Raw genomic sequence first — 21560 nt, forward strand, 5'->3', positions numbered from 1 at the left:
GGATTTCAATCTTTTTCACTAAGTAACCATTCATGAAAGACCAACCACGTGTGAGGTACTGGATTAGGCCTGGTGTGAGCTTGTGCATGAAAATAAGATATAGTGTCCATTCCATTAAGGATGTTTTAGTACCTCGAAAACAGTCTATAGTAGAGGCATATACAGTATTAGAGGTATTGACAGAAGTTTTATGGAGCTCCTGTGGAAGTAGAGAAGAAAACTTCACAGAGGAGAAACAGTTGGGTTCAGTTTTGATTGGCAGATACAAGTTCTTGGGAGGCAACTTGATACAAGATATTTCTTCCTCTGTTAACTATGTGCTATATAATATATCTTTCTGTATTTTAACTCAGACTCAAATCCCAACTACTCTTGATAATTTTTTTTGAGGGAGGGACTACTAGAAAATACAAGAGTTCTATGTGTCCATATCGTAAAATGTGATCCTTTTCATAAGCATCTCCAAACACTGAGCCCCTAGTCAGTTGTAAAACGTTGTTCCCTAAAGTTAAGGAATGGTCTGTGTGCCATGCAGTATTGCAGCCACTTGCAACATGTGGCTATTTAAATTTCAATTAAGTAAAATTAAATTAAAATAAAAATACAGTTTCTCAGTCACACTAGTCACATTTAAACTGCTAATACCACATCTTGAACAGAGCAGGTATAGAACATTTCCATCATTGTGAAAAGTTCTTTTGAATACTACTGGTATATGTTTAAAATACATTTTACTTAAAATTGTTGAACCAAAGAACCATAGATTCATATAATAAAACCATAAAATAGAAAATCATAAAGACATTAGAGCTGAAAGTAATCTGGATTCACTCATTCATTTTTTCTATATGGATTTAACAAATACATATTAAGTGCCAGGCATTGTACATAGTAGGAGGTAAAACGAGCAAAACAGACATGATTCCTGACCTCGTTCATCTTGAAACCTGGAGGGAATACAGGCAATAAAATGCATAATTTCAGTAGAATGTGATTGATTATTTACTCCTAGCTTTTGTTGCAGTCATGAGAACACATGGCAACTCTCAGGTTTACACATGCAAAGAGAAATAGACATTTTTGTCTCCTGAGAGGTTATAATCTTTCTGAGTCACATAAACCCCCCTACTAACTAAAGGAAAGTTTTCTTTCAGAGATTTCTGTAGGTTTTTGAGGTGTGAGCTTATTAACAGGCATTTTTACCTCACATAGATTCAAATATTAGGTTCTTCAAATGTGGGTATATTTTGTTTAAAAAAGAAAACTGGAAGCAACCTAAATAATAATCACAATAAGGTTGTGATTGGTTATGATGTACTATCTCTTTGGTTTTACGTTTTCTTTCTCATCAAAACTGCATGAGTATTTATAATATGGATGTCAGTCAGACATTAATGCTTAATGATGGAAGAGACACCAACTGTTGGTTTAAATGGACCAAGTTACTTCTGATTATTAAGCCACCAACTTCTATTTAATGAGTTCCCAGGGATGGCAGGATCTTTAAGACCCAAGATTTAAATCCTCATCTAGGGACTTCCTTGGTGGTCCAGTGGTAAAGAATTCGCCTTGCAATGCAGGGAGCACGGGTTTGATCCCTGGTCAGGGAAGTAAGATCCCACATGCCGTGGGGCAACTAAGCCTGTGTGCCACAACTGCTGAGCTTGCGTGCTCCTCGACTAGAGAGCCCATGTGCTGCACACTACAGAGCCCACGCACCCTGGAGCCAGTGCGCCACAACTAGAGAAGAGAAAAAAACCCACACTCTGCAACTAGAGAGAAGCCCGCGCACCGCGACAAAGAGTCTGTGCACTGCAACGAAGAGCCTGTGCGCCACATGCCTCAACGAAGATTCCTCATGCCGCAACTAAAAGACCTGATGCAGACAAAAATAAGTAAATAATAAATAAATCTTAAAAAAAAAGAGGAAATCCTCATCTAAGCAAAGTCTGTCATTCGCCAGCAGGCTTGCTTTTCTACCTGCCCTGCACCCATTTCAGCCAGTGGCCTCAAGTTTGAATGTGTCCTCTATCCTTTGCTTATCTAGGAAGTCCCTTTGGAGTTGAGTCTCATAAATTTCTTTGTATCTACTGTTCTTGGATGGCTTTAAAGGGAAAAAGTTTTTTTGTTTGTATTTGGTCAATTTTGTCGTTGTTTCAGTTGGAGGAAAAAGTGGAGGTTTTTCCTGTTCTACAGCCTAACAAGATATAGAGCTCCTTCTTCCTATAATTTTCTAATTTTCATAAACTGTTTTAATGTTTAAACATTTTTCGATTGATTCAGATTTACCCTTTGGGCTGTTAAACATGGGCTATGATCAAAATGTACTCATTTAAATTAAAAGCATTTCTTTTGACCAGCATGAAGAAGGAAAGGAGAGAATAGTACAATAGTGAAAGATAAAACTATTTAACAGTAGGATTGTACTAGAGGATTCAAAAGTAAGTCTTTTTTATTGTAATTATATAATTTGAGCAAGTAATAGAGTTAGAACTAGGCTCTGTGTATGATTTCATTGTACATTCAGACAGACTTGTCTTTAGACTGGTAACCTTTTGGTTTCTAGTGGGATCTAAGTAAATGGGACATAGGTAGACCAGCAGCTTTGTTTTCCATTTTGTAAGAAGGTACATGGTGCATCAGTGGTCTTTGTGTTGGATACATGTTTGGATTATCTTTCATAGTGAGATATTTAGAGAAGTCATTAGTAGTGGTTGGTGGAATTAATACACTGTTTAATTCTCCTCAGTAAATGTGTAGCATGTATGAATTTGTACATTTATCTATGCACACATTTGCATTTCGTGGCCCTATGGGCCTCTGGATAGGTGAGGTTGGTGGATATCATCTCTCATTAGTGTATTGGACCAGGCCAGACAGGCTTTTTTAGATGTGCCAATGGTGTGGGCATGGACAGGTTAAACTGATTCCTTTATAGAATACATTTAGCAGTATTTTAAAATTATTCATCCTATATGAAGATTATTTGACATCTCAGTATATCAGGAAAAGTTTCAAGAAGGGGAAATATTTCAGGGTGCTTGGTTCCTGGAGAAGTTGTTAAAAATCTTATGTAGTTGAACATGCCATGGTAAGCATTAAATTGGTTTTAATGACTCGAGGTGAAGAGGAGGTACAACATCACAATGATTGTGTTTGAAGAGAGAATACCAATTTGAAAAACTATTATAATGTAGTTTCTAATATGGTCATTGATTTTTAAAGTACAAGCTTGTTTGACCCTTTGTAACCAATTAAAAATGTTTTGAACTGACTATTTTAGATGTATAGTTAGTGGAAAGGTTTAGGATATGTAATGCTTATTTTTTCTTTGTCAGTCTAATAAAAAAAAGAACCAAACTGCAAAAAGTTACCATTAATGGGCTTAGAGATAAATTAGAACTTTTGTGGGCCATCAGACTGGATAATTGAATTGAATAAAAGCTAAATTAAAGCTTGAAACTAATTAAAATCCTGTATATATGCTGTAATTAAAACTAGGTTGCCAGATAGTGTTTGCTTTTGGAAGTGAACTATACTGTATGAATATTGAGAAATGAATTCACTGCTTTGTGGCAAAATAGCTAAGGTTTGGGGAATCTGTTTTTTTCCTTTCTGTGTTTTAGCTAAAAATAAAGGGTGGTTTAGGTACTTGTTGCCTTAAGTGCTTTATTCTGTTTTAATTTATTCACCTGTTTAAAATTCTTTTGATCTTTAGTAATTGAGAGAAATTTGTTTTCTTAACTATCCACACCCCTTTTAACAAAATGATCTCGTTTAGGAAACAAGTGAGGCAAGGAATATGAATATAGTTTTTTAAAGCCGTGTTCTGTGATACATTCTACCACTTAAAAGCGAATGTCTTTAGGGCTTGTAGTTTTTAGTACTCATAAAACCAAGCTCTTCTATTTCTTATAAAAATGCCCAGTTGAAAATAAAAAGGATTTGGGAATGGAAAGTCCTTACATATCAGATACTCCTAATTTTTAAAATGCTTTTATTTGGGCAGTAGGGGTCTGTGGGTGGAAGACGGGAGCTTATATATAACTGTGTATATTTAAACAGTTGGGAGTTTATATATAAGAGTTGGGACTTTATATATATAACTGCTTGGTTTTCCAGAGTAGTGGTAAAATTCCAGCAGTATTTCAACCGAGCCTTATTTGCCTGGCTGCATTTTGTGGATCTCAGATTTTGTTTGTGGGAGATTTAGGTAGCAAGATGTGATTCCAGTAGGGGGCAGCAGAGGCCAGTTCTTTGCATTGCACACTGGCTTGCATCAGTTTAGATTAAAAACAGCAAATATGAAGATGGGAAGTAGTTAAAATTTCTAATGTGATAACCTGTGCAGAGTTCATGGTTTGTTTGTGGTAAATACTAGTACTTTATGGAATAGATAATGAGAATTTTTAAAATAGTGTCTTTAATTGATTTGTAAATTGAAATAATAAAAGTGAAAAGACAATTTCCATGAGCATTAATTTACTGAAACATACTGTGTATATCTTAGGTATAAGATAGGAACAGTCTTTGCTAGCGAGAATTCTTATTACTTTGATTCCTTCATTGACTGAAGATGCTAACTTTACTCAGCTCCTCCTAGATAGAGGCTGGTGCTTCCTCACATGGCCTTCTGCCTTTGTTGTTATCTAGGATTTAAAGCAAAAAGGCAAAACCAATGCTTTATTTTGCATCAAAAAACATTGAGCTGGGGTAGAGTATGACCACTATATCTAGAGAGGTAGATAAGGGGGCTGATATTTCTTAGGAGTCTCTTATTTCCTAGCACTTCCCCCTTGCTCTCCTGCTGTCTATTCTCAATACAGCAGACAGAATGATCCTTTAAAAACACAACTCAGATCATGGGACTCCTCTGATGGCTCCCCATTTCACTCAGAATAAAAGCCAGTGTGACCTACTGGGCCTATGCTATTCAACCCCCCTCCAATCTTATTTCCTGTTATTCTCCGCTTGTTATTATTCTCCGCTTGTTCCCTTGCTCCACACTGGTCTTGCTATTTCTCCTGCATGCCAGGCATATTTTTGCCTCAAAGCCTTTATATTATGTTTCTTCCACTGGAATGCTTTTCCCTCAAGTATCCACATGGCTGTCTTTCTTTACACTGCCCCAACCACTCCTCCTTACCTTGCTCTATATTATCTTTTTTCCATAGCACTTATCACCTTCAAATATACTAGAGTATTTACTTATTTATTGTTGTTTTCTTTTTCTCTTCATTAGAGTGTAAGCTCCATAAAGGCAAAGGAATTTGTCTACTTAATTGATGGTTCCAGAGCACTTAGAACAGGGTCTGGAACAGAGAGGCACTTGAGATAACACAATTAGTTTCTCAAATCAGACTCATGAATCAGAGATAACATATAAATTATCTATTGTGTAATGAATTACCCCACAACTTAGTGGCTTGAAGCAAGAACCATATATTATCTCATGGTATCTGTGGGTTAGGAATTCAGGTGTGGCTCATCTGGGTCCTCTGGCTCAGTCTGTCACAAGATTGCAAATCAAGGTGTCACAGGTACTTTAAGGCTCAACGGGGGTGGGGGGGGTGGGGTGGGTGTGGGGGTGGGTCTCTTTCCAAGCTCACGCATGTGCTTGTTGACAAGATTCATTCTCTTGCTGGCTGTTGGTCAGAGGTGTCTTTCAGTTCCTTTCCATGTGGTCCTCCTCTTCAGAGGGCTTCTCACAATGTGGCATCTGGCCTCATCAGAGAGAGCAAATGAGAGGGGAAGAAGGAGTACGGTGGAAGCAGCAATGTTTTTTATGACCTAGACTCAGAAGTCAAACTCCATTTTCTTTTTTTTTTAATAATTGACATACAACATTATATTAGTTTCAGGTGTACAACATAACAATTCAGTATTTGTATATTTTGCAAAATGATCATCAAAATAAGTCTAATCTGTTACCATACACAGTTACAGAATTTTTTTTTCTTGTGTTGAGAACTTTTAAGGTCTATTCTCTTAGCAACTTTCAAATATACAGTACAGTATTATTAACTGTAGTCACCGCGCTGTACATTACATCTGCATGACTTTTTTTTTTTTTTTTTTTGCGGTACGCGGGCCTCTCACTGTTGTGGCCTCTCCTGTTGCGGAGCACAGGCTCCGGACGCGCAGGCTCAGCGGCCATGGCTCACGGGCCCAGCCGCTCCGCGGCATATGGGATCTTCCCGGACTGTGTCCCCTGCATCAGCAGGCGGACTCTCAACCACTGCACCACCAGGGAAGCCCGCATGACTTATTTTATAACAAATTTTGTTCCCCTTCTCCCATATTGTCTACTCCTTGCCCCCAGCCCCGGCAACCACCAGTCTGTTCTCTGTATCTATGAGCTTGGTTTTTTGTTTGTTTGTTTTTAGATTCCATATATAAGTGAGATCATACAGTATTTGTCTTCCTCTGACTTATTTCACTTATATTTTTAAATCTATTTTTGCCCTACCTGCTCTTGACATATTTTCTATAGTGTAATGCCCTTAAGGTCCTTTCATGTTGTTGCAAATGGCAAAATTTCATTCTTTTTAACACAAAATAATATTCCATTGTATATATATACTACATCTTCTTTATCCATTTATCCATTGGTGGACACTTAGGTTGCTTCCATATCTTGGCAATTGTAAATAATGCTGCAGTGAACATGAGGGTGCGTATATCTTTTTGAGTTATTGTTATTCTTTTCTTTGGATAAATACACAGAAGTGGAATTGCTGGATCACATGGTAGTTCTATTTTTAATTTTTAATTTTTTTGCATCTTTATTGGAGTATAATTGCTTTACAAAGGTGTTAGTTTCTGCTTTATAACAAAGTGAATCAGTTATACATATACATATGTTCCCATATCTCTTACCTCTTGCGTCTCCCTCCCTCACACCCTCCCTATCCCACCCCTCTAGGTGGTCACAAAGCACCGAGCTGATCTCCCTGTGCTATGCGGCTGCTTCCCACTAGCTATCTATTTTACGTTTGGTACTGTATATATGTCCATGCCACTCTCTCGCTTTGTCACAGCTTACCCTTCGCCCTCCCCATATCCTCAAGTCCATTCTCTAGTAGGTCTGTGTCTTTATTCCTGTCTTACCCCTAGGTTCTTCATGACATTTTTCTTTTTTTCTTAAATTCCATATATATGTGTTAGCATACGGTATTTGTCTTTCTCTTTCTGATTTACTTCACTCTGTACGACAGACTCTTGGTCCATCCGCCTCATTACAAATAGCTCAATTTCGTTTCTTTTTATGGCTGAGTAATATTCCATTGTATATATGTGACACATCTTCTTTATCCATTCATCCGGTGATGGACACTTAGGTTGTTTCCATCTCCGGGCATTGTAAATAGAGCTGCAATGAACATTTTGGTACATGACTCTTTTTGAATTATGGTTTTCTCAGAGTATATGCCCAGTAGTGGGATTGCTGGGTCATATGGTAGTTCTGTTGATAGTTTTTAAGGAGCCTCCATACTGTTCTCCATAGTGGCTGAACCAATTCACATTCCCACCAGCAGTGCAAGAGTGTTCCCTTTTCTCCACACCATCTCCAGCATTTATTGTTTCTAGATTTTTTGATGATGGCCATTCTGACTGGTGTGAGATGATATCTTATTGTAGTTTTGATTTGCATTTCTCTAATGATTAATGATGTTGAGCATTCTTTCATGTGTTTGTTGGCAGTCTGTATATCTTCTTTGGAGAAATGTCTATTTAGGTCTTCTGCCCATTTTTGGATTGGGTTGTTTGTTTTTTTGTTATTGAGCTGCATGAGCTGCTTATAAATTTTGGAGATTAATCCTTTGTCAGTTGCTTCATTTGCAAATATTTTCTCCCATTCTGAGGGTTGTCTTTGGGTCTTGATTATGATTTCCTTTGCTGTGCAAAACCTTTGAAGTTTCATTAGGTCCCATTTGTTTATTTTTGTTTTTATTTCCATTTCTCTAGGAGGTGGGTCAAAAAGGATCTTGCTGTGATTTCTGTCATAGAGTGTTCTGCCTATGTTTTCCTCTAAGAGTTTGATAGTTTCTGGCCTTACATTTAGGTCCTTAATCCATTTTGAGCTTATTTTTGTGTATGGTGTTAGGGAGTAATCTAATCTCATACTTTTACATGTACCTGTCCTGTATTCCCAGCACCACTTATTGAAGAGGCTGTTCTTTCTCCACTGTACATTCCTGCCTCCTTTACCAAAGATAAGGTGACCATATGTGCATGGATTTATCTCTGGGCTTTTGATCCTGTTCCATTGATCTATCTTTCTGTTTTTGTGCCAGTACCATACTGTCTTGATTACTGTAGCTTTGTAGTATAGTCTGAAGTCAGGGAGCCTGATTCCTCCAGCTCCGTTTTTCATTCTCAAGATTGCTTTGGCTATTCGGGGTCTTTTGTGTTTCCATACAAATTGTGAAATTTTTTGTTCCAGTTCTGTGAAAAATGCCAGTGGTAGTTTGATAGGGATTTCATTGAATCTGTAGATTGCTTTGGGTAGTAGAGTCATTTTCACAATGTTGATTCTTCCAATCCAAGAACATGGTATATCTCTCCATCTATTTGTATCATCTTTAATTTCTTTCATCAGTGTCTTATAATTTTCTGCATACAGGTCTTTTGTCTCCTTAGGTAGGTTTATTCCTACATATCTTTTGCAATGGTAAATGGGAGTGTTTTCTTGATTTCACTTTCAGATTTTTCATCATTAGTGTATAGGAATGCCAGAGATTTCTATGCATTAATTTTGTATCCTGCTACTTTACCAAATTCACTGATTAGCTCTAGTAGTTTTCTGGTAGCATCTTTAGGATTCTCTATGTATAGTATCATGTCATCTGCAAACAGTGACAGCTTTACTTCTTCTTTTCCGATTTGGATTCCTTTTATTTCCTTTTCTTCTCTGATTGCTGTGGTGAGAGTGGGCCACCTTGTCTTGTTCCTGATCTTAGTGGAAATGCTTTCAGTTTTTCACCATTGAGGACAATGTTGGCTGTGGGTTTGTCATATGTGGCCTTTATTATGTTGAGGAAAGTTCCCTCTATGCCTACTTTCTGCAGGGTTTTTATCATAAATTGGTGTTGAATTTTGTTGAAAGTTTTCTCTGCAACTATTGAGATGATCATATGGTTTTTCAGTTTGTTAATATGGTGTATCATGTTGATAGATTTGCGTATATTGAAGAATCCTTGCATTCCTGGAATAAACCCCACTTGATCATGGTGTATGATCCTTTTCATGTGCTGTTGGATTCTGTTTGCTAGTATTTTGTTGACGGTTTTTGCATCTGTGTTCATCAGTGATATTGGCCTGTAGTTTTCTTTGTGACATCCTTCTCTGGTTTTGGTATCAAGGTGATGGTGGCCTCGTAGAATGAGTTTGGGAGTGTTCCTCCCTCTGCTATATTTTGGAAGAGTTTGAGAAGGATAGGTGTTAGCTCTTCTCTAAATGTTTGATAGAATTCACCTGTGAGGCCATCTGGTCCTGGGCTTTTGTTTGTTGGAAGATTTTTAATCACAGTTTCAATTTCAGTGCTTGTGATTGGTCTGTTCATATTTTCTATTTCTTCCTGATTCAGTCTTGGCAGGTTGTGCATTTCTAAGAATTTGTCCATTTCTTCCAGGTTGTCCATTTTATTGGCATAGAGTTGCTTGTAGTAATCTCTCATGATCTTTTGTATTTCTGCAGTGTCAGTTGTTACTTCTCCTTTTTCATTTCTAATTCTATTTATTTGAGTCTTCTCCCTTTTTTTCTTGATGAGTCTGGCTAATAGTTTATCAATTTTATTTATCTTCTCAAAGAACCAGCTTTTAGTTTTATTGATCTTTGCTATCGTTTCCTTCATTTCTTTTTCATTTATTTCTGATCTGATCTTTATGATTTCTTTCCTTCTGCTAACTTTGGGTTTTTTTTGGTTCTTCTTTCTCTAACTGCTTTACGTGCAATGTTAGCTTGTTTATTTGAGATGTTTCCTGTTTCTTAAGGTAGGATTGTAGTGCTATAAACTTCCTTCTTAAAACTGTTTTTGCTGCATCCCATAGGTTTTGGGTCGTCGTGTCTCCATTGTCATTTGTTTCTAGGTATGTTTTAATTTCCTCTTTGATTTCTTCAGTGATCACTTCGTTATTAAGTAGTGTATTGTTTAGCATCCATGTGTTTGTGTTTTTTACAGATCTTTCCCTGTAATTGATATCTAGCCTCATAGTGTTGTGGTCGGAAAAGATACTTGATACTATTTCAGTTTTCTTAAATTTACCAAGGCTTGATTTGTGACCCAAGATATGATCTATCCTGGAGAATGTTCCATGTGCACTTGAGAAAAATGTGTATTCTGTTGTTTTTGGATGGAATGTCCTATAAATATCAATTAAGTCCATCTTGTTTAATGTATCATTTAAAGTTTGTGTTTCCTTATTTATTTTCATTTTGGATGATCTGTCCATTGGTGAAAGTGGGGTAAGTCCCCTACTATGAATGTGTTCCTGTTGATTTCCCCTTTTATGGCTGTTAGTATTTGCCTTATGTATTGAGGTGCTCCTATGTTGGGTGCATAAATATTTACAATTGTTTTATCTTCTTCTTGGATGGATCCCTTGATCATTATGTAGTGTCCTTCTTTGTCTCTTATAATAGTCTTTATTTTAAAGTCTATTTTGTCTGATATGAGAATTGCTACTCCAGCTTTCTTTTGGTTTCCATTTGCATGGAATATCTTTTTCTATCCCCTCACTTTCAGTCTGTATGTGTCTCTAGGTCTGAAGTAGGTCTCTTGTAGACAGCATATATATGGGTCTTGTTTTTGTATCCATTCACCCAATCTGTGTCTTTTGGTTGGAGCATTTAGTCCATTTACATTTAAGGTAGTTATCGATATGTATGTTCCTATTCCCATTTTCTTAATAGTTTTGGGTGCGTTATTGTAGGTCTTTTCCTTCCCTTGTGTTTCTTGCCTAGAGAAGATCCTTTAGCATTTGTTGTAAAGCTGGTTTGGTGGTGCTGACGTCTCTCAGCTTTTGCTTGTCTGTAAAGGTTTTAATTTCTCCATCAAATCTGAATGAGATCCTTGCTGGGTAGAGTAATCTTGGTTGCAGGTTTTTCTCCTTCATCACTTTAAATATGTCCTGCCAGTCCCTTCTGGCTTGTAGAGTTTCTGCTGAAAGTTCAGCTGTTAACCTTATGGGGATTCCCTTGTGTAATATTTGTTGTTTTTCCCTTGCTGCTTTTAATATGTTTTCTTTGTATTTAGTTTTTGACAGTTTGATTAATATGTGTCTTGGCGTATTTCTCCATGGATTTATCCTGTATGGGACTCTCTGTGCTTCCTGGATTTGATTAACTATTTCCTTTCCCATATTAGGGAAGTTTTCAACTATTATCTCTTCAAATATTCTCTCAGTCCCTTGCTTTTTCTCTTCTTCTTCTGGAACCCCTATAATTCAAATGTTGGTGCATTTAATGTTGTCCCAGAGGTCTCTGAGACTGTCCTCAGTTCTTTTCATTCTTTTTTCTTTATTCTGCTCTGCAGTAGTTATTTCCACTATTTTATCTTCCAGGTCACTTATCCGTTCTTCTGCCTCAGTTATTCTGCTATTGATCCCTTCTAGAGTATTTTTAATTTCATTTATTGTGTTGTTCATCGTTGCTTGTTCCATCTTTAGTTCCTCTAGGTCCTTGTTAAATGTTTCTTGCATTTTGTCTATTCTATTTCCAAGATTTTGGATTATCTTTACTATCAGTATTCTGAATTCTTTTTCAGGTAGACTGCCTATTTCCTGTTCATTTGTTAGGTCTGGAGGGTTTTTATCTTGCTCCTTCATCTGCTGTGTGTTTTTCTGTCTTCTCATTTTGCTTATCTTACTGTTTTTGGGGTCTCCATTTTGCAGGCTGCAGGTTCGTAGTTCCCGTTGTTTTTGGTGTCTGTCCCCAGTGGCTAAAGTTGGTTCAGTGGGTTGTGTAGGCTTCCTGTTGGAGGGGACTAGTGCCTGTGTTCTGGTGGATGAGGTGGATCTTGTCTTTCTGGTGGGCAGGTCCGCGTCTGGTGGTGTGTTTTGGGGTGTCTGTGGACTTATTATGATTTTAGGCAGCCTCTCTGCTAATGGGTGGGGTTGTGTTCCTGTCTTGCTAGTTGTTTGGCATAGGGAGTCCAGCACTGTAGCTTGCTAGTCGTTGAGTGAAGCTGGGTGCTGGTGTTGAGGTGGAGATCTCTGGTAGATTTCTGCCGTTTGATATTATGTGGAGCTGGGAGGTCTCTTGTGGACCAGTGTCCTGAAGTTGGCTCACCCACCTCAGAGGCACAGCACTGACTCCTGGCTGCAGCACCAAGAGCCTTTCTTCCACATGGCTCAGAATAAAAGGGAGAAAAAGTAGAAAGAAAGAAAGGAAGGAAGGAAGAAAGGAAAGAAAGAAAGAAAGGAGGGAGGGAGGAAGGAAGAAAGGAGGGAGGGAAGGAAGGAAAGAAAGAAAGAAGGTAAAGTAAAATAAAATAAAGGAAGATAAAATAAAGTTATTAAAGTAAAAAATAATTATTAATAAAAAAATTCATTTTTAAAGAAAAAAACAAAAAACAAGGGACGGATAGAACCCTAGGACAAATGGTGGAAGCAAAGCTATACAGACAAAATCTCACACAGAAGCATAGACATACACACAAAAATAGGAAAAGGGGAAAAAATCATAACTCTTGCTCTCAAAGTCCACCTCCTCAATTTGGGATGATTCGTTGTCTACTCATGTATTCCACAGATGCAGGGTACATCAAGTTGATTGTGGAGCTTTAATCCGCTGCTTCTGAGGCTGCTGGGAGAGATTTCTCTTTCTCTTCTTTGTTCTCACAGCTCCCGGGGCTCAGTTTTGGGTTTGGCCCTGCCTCTGCGTGTAGGTCTCTAGAGGGCGTCTGTTCTTCGCTCTGACAGGACGGGGTTAAAGGAGCAGCTGCTTCGGGGACTCAGGCTCACTCAGGCGGTGGGGTTGGAGGGGTATGGAGTGCGGGGCGAGCCTGCGCCGGCAGAGGCCGGCGTGATGTTGCACCAGCCTGAGGCGCGCCATGCGTTTTCTCCGGGAAGTTGTCCGTGGGTCCCGGGACCCTGGCAGTGGCGGGCTGCACAGGCTCCCTCGAAGGGGGGTGTGGATAGTGACCTGTGCTCGCACACAGGCTTCTTGGTGGCAGCAGCAGCAGCCTTAGCGTCTCATGCCCGTCTCTGGGGTCCGCGCTTTTAGCCGTGGGTTGCGCCCGTCTCTGGAGCTCCTTTAAGCAGCGCTCTTAATCCCCTCTCCTCGTGCAGCAGGAAACTAAGAGGGAAGAAAAAGTCTCTTGCCTCTTCGGCAGGTCCAGACTTTTCCCCAGACTCCCTCCCGGCTAGCCGTGCTTCACTAACCCTCTGCAGGCTGTGTTCACGTCTCCAACCCCAGTCCTCTCCCTGTGCTCCGACCAAAGCCCGAGCCTCACCTCCCAGCCCCGTCTGCCCCGGTGGCTGAGCAGACAAGCCTCTCGGGCTGGTGAGTGCCCGTCGGCACCGATCATCTGTGCGGGAATCTCTCTGCTTTGCCGTCCGCACCCCTGTTGCTGTGCTCTCTTCCGCAGCCCCGAAGCTTCCCCCTCCGCCACCCGCAGTCTCCGCCCGCGAAGGGGCTTCCTAGTGTGTGGAAACCTTTCCTCCCTCTCAGCTCCGTCCCACTGGTGCAGGTCCCGTCCCTATCCTTTTGTCTCTGTTTATTCTTTTTTCTTTAGCCCTACCCAGGTATGTGGGCACTTTCTTGCCTTTTGGGAGGTCTGAGGTCTTCTGCCAGCGTTCAGTAGGTGTTCTGTAGGAGTTGTTCCACATGTAGATGTATTTCTGATGTATCTGTGGGGAGGAAGGTGATCTCCACGTCTTACTCTTCTGCCCTGTTCCCCAGCTCCACCTATTTTTAAGTTTTTTGAGGAACCTCCATACTGTTTTCTGTACTGACTGCACCAATTTACATTCCCACCAACAGTGCACAAGGATTCCCTTTTGTCCACAGCCTTGCCAACACTTGTCATTTCCAATCTTCTGTATAATAGCCATTCTGACAGTTGTGAGGTGATTATCTTATAGTGGTTTTGATTTGCATTTCTCTGATGGTTAGTGATGTTAAGAACCTTTTCATGTACCTGTTGACCATTTGTATGTCTTCTTTGAAAAAAATGTCTCCTCAAGCCCATTTTTTGAATGAGATTCTTTGGTTTTTGCTATTGTGTGAATTCCTTGAATAGTTTATTTTATTTTGGTTTTTTAAAATTTATTTATTTATTTATGCCTGCGTTGGGTGTTCGTTGCTGCGTGCGGGCTTTTCTGTAGTTGTGGTGAGCGGGGGCTACTCTTCGTTGCGGTGCGCAGGCTTCTCATTGCGGTGGCTTCTCTTGCTGCAGAGCACGGGCTCTAGGCACGTGGGCTTCGGTTGTTGTGGCACGCAGGCTCAGTAGCTGTGGCTTTCGGGCTCTAGAGTGCAGGCTCAGTAGTTGTGGTGCATGGGCTTAGTTGCTCCACAGTATGTGGGATCTTCCCCAACCGGCGCTTCAACCCATGTCCCCTGCATTGGCAGGTGGATTCTTAACCACTGCGCCACCAGGGAAGCCCCCTTGAATATTTTAGAACTTACCAGATATATGGTTTGTAAATATTTTCTCCCATTCAGTAGGTTGTCTTTTTATTTTGTCGATGGTTTCCTTTTCTGTGCAGGAGCTTTTTAGTTTGATGTAGTCCCACTTGTTTGTTTTTGCTTTTGTTGCCTTTGCTTTTGGTGTCACACACAAAAAATCATTGCCAAGAGCAGTGTCAACACTTCATCTTGGCCAGGAGGCCCAGATTACAGTTAAGTCCCCTGCATACAAACGAGTTCCGTTCCGAGAGCGCGTTCATAAGTCCAATTTGTAAGTCCAACAAAGTTAGCCTAGGTACCCAACCAACACAATCGGCTATATAGTACTGTACTGTAATAGGTTTATAATACTTTTCACACAAATAATACATAAAAAACAAACACAAAAAATAAAGAAAACATTTAAAATCTTATAGTACAGTACCTTGAAGAGTACAGTAGTATAGTACAAGAAGAGTATAGTACAAGAAGTACAAGAAGAGTTACTGACTGGAGGAGGGAGAGGAGGTGGGAGATGGTAGAGCTGAAGGATTGTCAGCAGTGGGAGACGTAGGGCAAGCTGCAGTTTCACTCATGCCTGACGTTGATGGCACAGGTTCTGGTTCCTTGTTGGATTCAACTCTCTCTACCCTCTTGAAAAACAATCCAGTGATGTCTGGGTAGTAGCTCTTTTTTTCTCATCATAGATGGCGTGGTAGCACTGGATTGCATTTTGAAGAGCTGCTGCAACCTTTGTGTACCGTTCTACGTTAGGGTCCTATGCCTGAAAAACTTACCAGTGCCTCCTTAAATAAAGAAAATCCCCTTGCCATTTCCTGCGTCGTGAATCTCTTTGGTTCTTCAGTTACTTCTTCCTCTTGTCTCTCTTGGTCCCTTCTCTGGGCCTCCAATTCCATCAGATCTTCATTAGTAAACTCCTCGTGTTGTACAGCAAAGGGTTCAATGAAGTCCTCTTGCAGATCTAGCTTGAAATAACAATACTTTATAGTATTACTGTACTCCATACAGTACTGTACAGTAAAGTACACAAGAGCATAACCACTTGTAGAGGATGCATGCACATGACAATGTACACCAGACACATGAACTAACTTACGTGACTGGACATGCGAATGCACGTTTGCACCTTTGAAAGCTCGCAACTTGAAGATTTGTGTGTAGGGAACTTACTGTATTGGGAGCCAGTAATTTAGAAGCTGCCTACCACACCTAATGTCAAACTTCACTAGTATGTAATTTCAAGTACAAAGGTAATCACGCGGTATAGGTGAAGGCAGGAAGAGGTCTGGGACCTCCATTACAGCTCCACAGGTGCATTCTTGCCACATCAGGGTGTGCTGTGGCCCAGATTAACCTCAGAGTCTCTAAGTGATATATGAGGTTTATCATTTACACCGATGGGCCACTGGTATAGTTACAAAGCTGATCCCAGAGACCTACTCCTTAAATGCATAGACTGTAAACAAACCTGGTACATCGTCTTAGTATCTCATAGATGAGGACTCTCATGCTAGCAGATCTACCATGTTTGTTTCCCAGGAGGCTTGTCATTGGTATGTTTACGAGGAGGTTTGACTATATCACTTGTTTTTTTGGCCAGGGTAGCTTCTTCCCTGCCCCCTTCTGCACCTCCACGGTGAATGATGGGTTGTGGCTTAGCCATTCACTTCCTAACACATAGCTGGGTGAATATGAATGAACTCATTTAGCCTTTATAATAACCTTATGAGAGAGGTCTTCTTATTAAAAAACTGTTTCTCAGAGATTGTGAGGTAAAATGTGTCTAAGATCACTCAGGAAGTACCATGGCTGGGGTTTATACTTGGGTCTTTCTGACTCTACAGCTCATGTTCTTGTCAGTGTGCCCCAAACTAGTCGTTTTCATTTAATGAAGTCTAGTGGCCGTTGCTTCCATGCAGGGCTTCTAGAATGTATGAAAGGCAGGTACTTGGAGAAGGAAAGTAGATATTTCTATTTAAGTTTGCTGCCATTCATGGTCATGAGGATAAACTAAAAATATATGCATTTTCCTTCTTTATTTGGACTGTGAGAGACAGATATCCCATAGTTGATCAAACACTGTCCTTAAAAGTCAAGAAGTTTAGGTTTGGACATGGCTCTGTCACCTGATGGCTGTGTACCCTTTGAACTTGTGTTCTTAACCTCTTTAAGCCTCAGTTTCTTCTCTTGTAAAATGGGATTGATCATATCTCTCAGGTTCCTAAAAGTATAATTTTAGGTAGTGTCAGTACCACTTTTGTATAGGTTTTCTTTTTCTTTTTAATCTATTAAAACTTTAGTGTTTTTCAAAAAAAAAAAATTCTTTTCTGGGGACAGAGTTGACAGAGTTTAATGTTTTCTACCCTTACCCTGTGAACTTCATAAATCCTTATACTTACTCAGTTTGCTAGAAGCTTTCCATGCAATGCATGTTAGCCAGCTTGGCTTCTTTCCGGTTATTTTATGGTGAACCTCATTTGTCAAACTGTTGAGCCTATGTGGTATACCTGTTTGTATTTCTAAGATCTTAGGCTGCAGATGACTTCATCTTTCCTGGAATATTTCCCAGTCTGTCTTTTTATTTTTTAAATCTAGTGTAGTATCTTTAGATCCTGGAATAAGCTCTGCTTTGTACCACGTTGTGCAGGAGGAGCAGAACAATTGGACTCTGATTCTTATGGCTGTCTGTCTGCCTCTGTATGGCTGACTGCACTGTCCTCCCACAGTGATAGGAACTCTTGGGGCTGGTTGCCACAGGTAAGGCTAAGGCATAGGGAGAATAGAAGCAGACACAGGGCGGGGACAAAAGAGAGAAGGGCTGTGGAATAGCAGAGTGTGACCAACAGTTGTCTCCATTTCTCCACCTCTTGATCATACTTGTATTGTGAACAATGACTAGTATATTAATACAGTCACAGGTGTTAGAATTAAGGTCCTAAAGGGACCTCGATCATCTCACTCAAACTGTATAATTTATAAATAAGAAAATACAATATATAGTGATAAAATGACTCATTATCCAAGTTTATAAAGCTAATGAATAGTAGAACTGGAACTTGAAATCAGTTCTGTTGATTCCAAATCCAGTATTTCATCTGCTAGTGCAACATCTAGTGGTTTGTTTGCATTTTTTCACCCACCAAATATTTAGTCACCAGCTTTTAGGTACATACGATATATGTTAGGCCTGAAAGTCAAATTCATACATGTTAATTTAATGGTCAAGATAAGAGAATACACTAATATTGGTAGTACTAGGATGTGTTAAACAAGGTAAGAGTTAGATGTAGATTTTTAAAGCTTATAAAGTTTTTACTAACTTGTGTTTTATTACAAAAGAAATGCTTATTTATTATACAAATTTGAGACAATGGGCAAAACAGTCAAACCACCCAAATTCTACCACCTAGAAAAATTTCTTTTTCGTGTATGTTTGTATATATATATTTTTAAATTACAAAAGTCGAATCCTTCTAAACATTCTTTTATAACCTGATTGATAACCTGGAGAACCAGGCTGGGAGAACTCAGAGTGGCAGTTGTGAACACTGTCAGATCCTGCTGCAGCAGTTGTTGAAGGTAGGAGTGAGCAAGGTTTAAGGGCCATTTAAAGACTCAACTAGAATGGAGTTTGTGTTGAGGAATCTGAATTGGTGGATTAATGGTTCTTGGGTAGAAGGCAAACTATTGCCAGAATGGCAAGGCCTTTTTCCCTTCCTCTGGCCATATTGTTTCAAGGTTATTTCATTGGAAGAATTACCATTGGGATCCAAGAGTCAGTGGTTTGGATCTCCTAATTTAGCTAGAGATACAAGTGAGCTGTAGGGTGTAGAAGTAAGTTTCCTGATATCAGACAGTTACGGTCAACCTATTGAGGATCCTTCTTTCCGGACAGAATCCTGCTATAGTTGAAAAGGAGTATGGAAGTGAAAGTGTAGTCATCAGCTCATTATGTAGTCATCAGCTGATTATTTATTTATTTAGGCCAATTTCTTGGCCTTTCAGGAACTTTTTTATTTGCTTCTTCTATTGGTTGCTTTTAAGATTGGCAAATTAATGTAAAATGAAGCTTATCATAAATTCTGAAGAGTTACATAAATGTAACTGATGGTATTAACACTGATGGTAAAAATGAGACTTTTTGTTTTGTTTCAGATGCAGGGCTTTTTTTTTTTTTTTTGATGCCTACAGTGTTTCTTAAAATAATCTGTCTAAATATATAGAACTTTAAAATGTAGGTCTTATGAAGAACATTTATTTCTCTATGCATATATTTAGCCTTGGGTCTTGGATATTGCTTTGGAAATATAAAAGCTAGCTCATGGGTAAATAGATTATTCTTGTAAGCATTTTTTAAAAAGGGGGGCAAATGTGCTTATGCTTTTTTAAAAGTGCTTTTCTTTTTGTAATAAAAGCTTACTGGAAAATTTTGGGTGTTGGTATGTGGGAGATAATTTGTGCTTTACATTGTTTCTGGGAAAAGATGTGTGTGATGTAAAATAGGTAAAATAACCAGTGATGATCTTTATTAAAAGATGCTTGCTTTGTGGGATTCGACTTTGGACATGTTTTTCCATTTTCCTTTGGGAATCTTTTTCTTCTAAATTTCAGTGTTGCAGTCTGTCTTAACCTTAGCCTTTTATGTGTATATTCTGTTAGGTATATTCTGTTAAAGGTTTGAATATGGCCCCTTGGTGACATTACTCGTGACTTATCCTCCTAGATTGTCCCTGGATGCATGAATGGGTAGATAAGATAGATGTAGATGGTTAGACTTATTTTTACTTATGAGTCAGTCTGAAGATTGAGATCTTCATTGGATTCCCTTTTGATATCCTAGAGATTTCTCTTTACCCCTTTGCTACAGCTCTGGCCTAAGTAGACTTTGGAAGCCTTTTTATTTTCTTTCTCCATCTCTGAATTTGGATGTGGAATGTTAGAAGCGTTTGTTATCCTTCAACCCACTCATCTCCCTTATTCCTAATTGTTTTTCTTTGTACCACATGAAATAAGCTTTTTTACTTATGAAGGTAACTGATTTTACTTCAAGAGTCGGTCTGCTTTGAGGGTATTTGGTAAGTGCATACATAGTGAGTCAGTATTGACTGATCTGTGTCCTCTTTGACCTTCACCCTGTCCTTGGTAAAATTTTAGAATTTCAGTAGTTGTGATGTCTCTCAGATATCTTGTTTGTTCCGGTACCTCACTACATCATAGACTAATAATTTCTGCTCACAGATAGTTTAGTCCAACATTGCTTAGGGGAAATGCTTTAAATTCATATTTCTTCATAGTAAATTAAGATGAAACATTTGAGTCATACTAGTCTGTACTAAAATACAGTGAAGAAGTTTTTCAGTTGTGAAACAGATTCTTTGTAAAAGGAGTAAATGTATGCTTAATTACTTTCATCTCCCTGTTTAATACACAAGCATTTAGAAAACATGGAATAAACAAACAAGCACAAAGTAGACAAAACTACCCACTGGACTCTCTCAAATGCTGTTTTCTCCCTGGAAAACTTGACTCTCCCCTAACAGTTGACTAATTCCTAATTGTTCTTTAAATCTCAGCTCTTAGATGTCATTTTCTCAGGGCAGTTTTTTCTTTTTTTTTTTAAAACTCCTAGAGCACATTGTGTAGAGCTCTGTGTTATGTGTTTTTGTAGCTTCCCATATGTCTACTGTAGCAGTCATATCACTTTGTTGTTATTACGGGTTTTATGTCTATCCCTAATAGTCTGTAAGCTCTGTGACAGCCAGAACTGTATCTGTTTTATCACTCTATTTCAGTGCCTGGTATATAGTAGCCCCTTAATTTTTTTAAATTTATGAATTAACTTTAACCTTTTAATACTTTTGATGTTTTATTTCATACTTTTCTATGTGTCTGGGTACACATAAAAATATATAAACACATACTTTTGTAATGCTATTACACTGGAGTTTTTTTACCCTTTTGTGTAGGAATAGAATTTTGAAATCAACATGTGAGGTAAAAATTGCTCTTCAGTCTTTGGATTGACAGTAAGTCAACAAAGTCAGTTTCCCTCCAGTGTACAGTGATAAAGGTCTGCTTATATACAGTGGTAGTTGGTCTCTCTAGAGACTTATCCAAGGTCCTCTAAAACCAGACTCTCATGTACCTTCCGGCAGTCTTTCCTGCTGTGCACTTACATACACTGGCTTCAGTTGAATTTCTCCTATCTTTAGTTTACTCTGTGTTTGTCTTGTATTTTCTGGTTCCCGCTCCTTTGTTCATGCCATTTTTCCTCTTTGGAATACCTTAGCTTTTCCCTTTCTATCCATTTTTAAGGCCCACGTCAAATTCCATCTGCTGTGACATGTTTCTCTTTTTCTCTGGCTAACCCTTAGTGTCCTCCTTTCACTTCTGAGTTCATGGCGCTTTATTGCCAGTGGTTATCCTTTGACACTTGGTGATTTACCATTTTGGGACTGTTTTTTGAGGCTCTTGCTTTTGTGTGAGTTTGTCTTTTCTGGTAACCATATTGTTGGATCACTGAAGGCAGGGATATTCATCTTCTATTTATTTGTGTTCTTCATAATTTATACCTGGCACAAAATTTTTCAGTAAATAGTTTATTTGGTTAACTATAAAAATTTATTTGCCCCTCATATTTATAGCATGAACCCTGCAGAGAATTCTTTGTCTTTAAGAAATTTCTACAAATACTTGATTCTATTCTGTCTTACTGCTTTCATGTAATATCTAAAGTATCCAGGAAATCTGTATATAAGTAGCACAAGAAGCTTAAGTAACTATGGGGTGCCTTATGGCCCACTTACATAGAAATTTTTGATGGTGCACCTATATACTAGGTGAAGGAAGAGAAATCATGGATTAGAGGTAGTAAGTTTTTCAGCGGAGCAGAGATCCATTCCTTATAACTGATGCCTCTGAACTCTGAA

General features: G+C 38.8%; 1 protein-coding gene across 3 annotated transcripts in view; it reads left to right on the forward strand.

Annotated features, from left to right (window-relative positions):
- Nucleotides 1-21560, forward strand: part of DDX10 (DEAD-box helicase 10) — a 288455-nt gene that overhangs the window by 26502 nt on the left and 240393 nt on the right. The gene's annotated exons all lie outside the window — the stretch shown is intronic.

This window comes from Lagenorhynchus albirostris, chromosome 9 (genome assembly GCF_949774975.1).
Source record: "Lagenorhynchus albirostris chromosome 9, mLagAlb1.1, whole genome shotgun sequence".
Classification (NCBI taxonomy): domain Eukaryota; kingdom Metazoa; phylum Chordata; class Mammalia; order Artiodactyla; family Delphinidae; genus Lagenorhynchus; species Lagenorhynchus albirostris.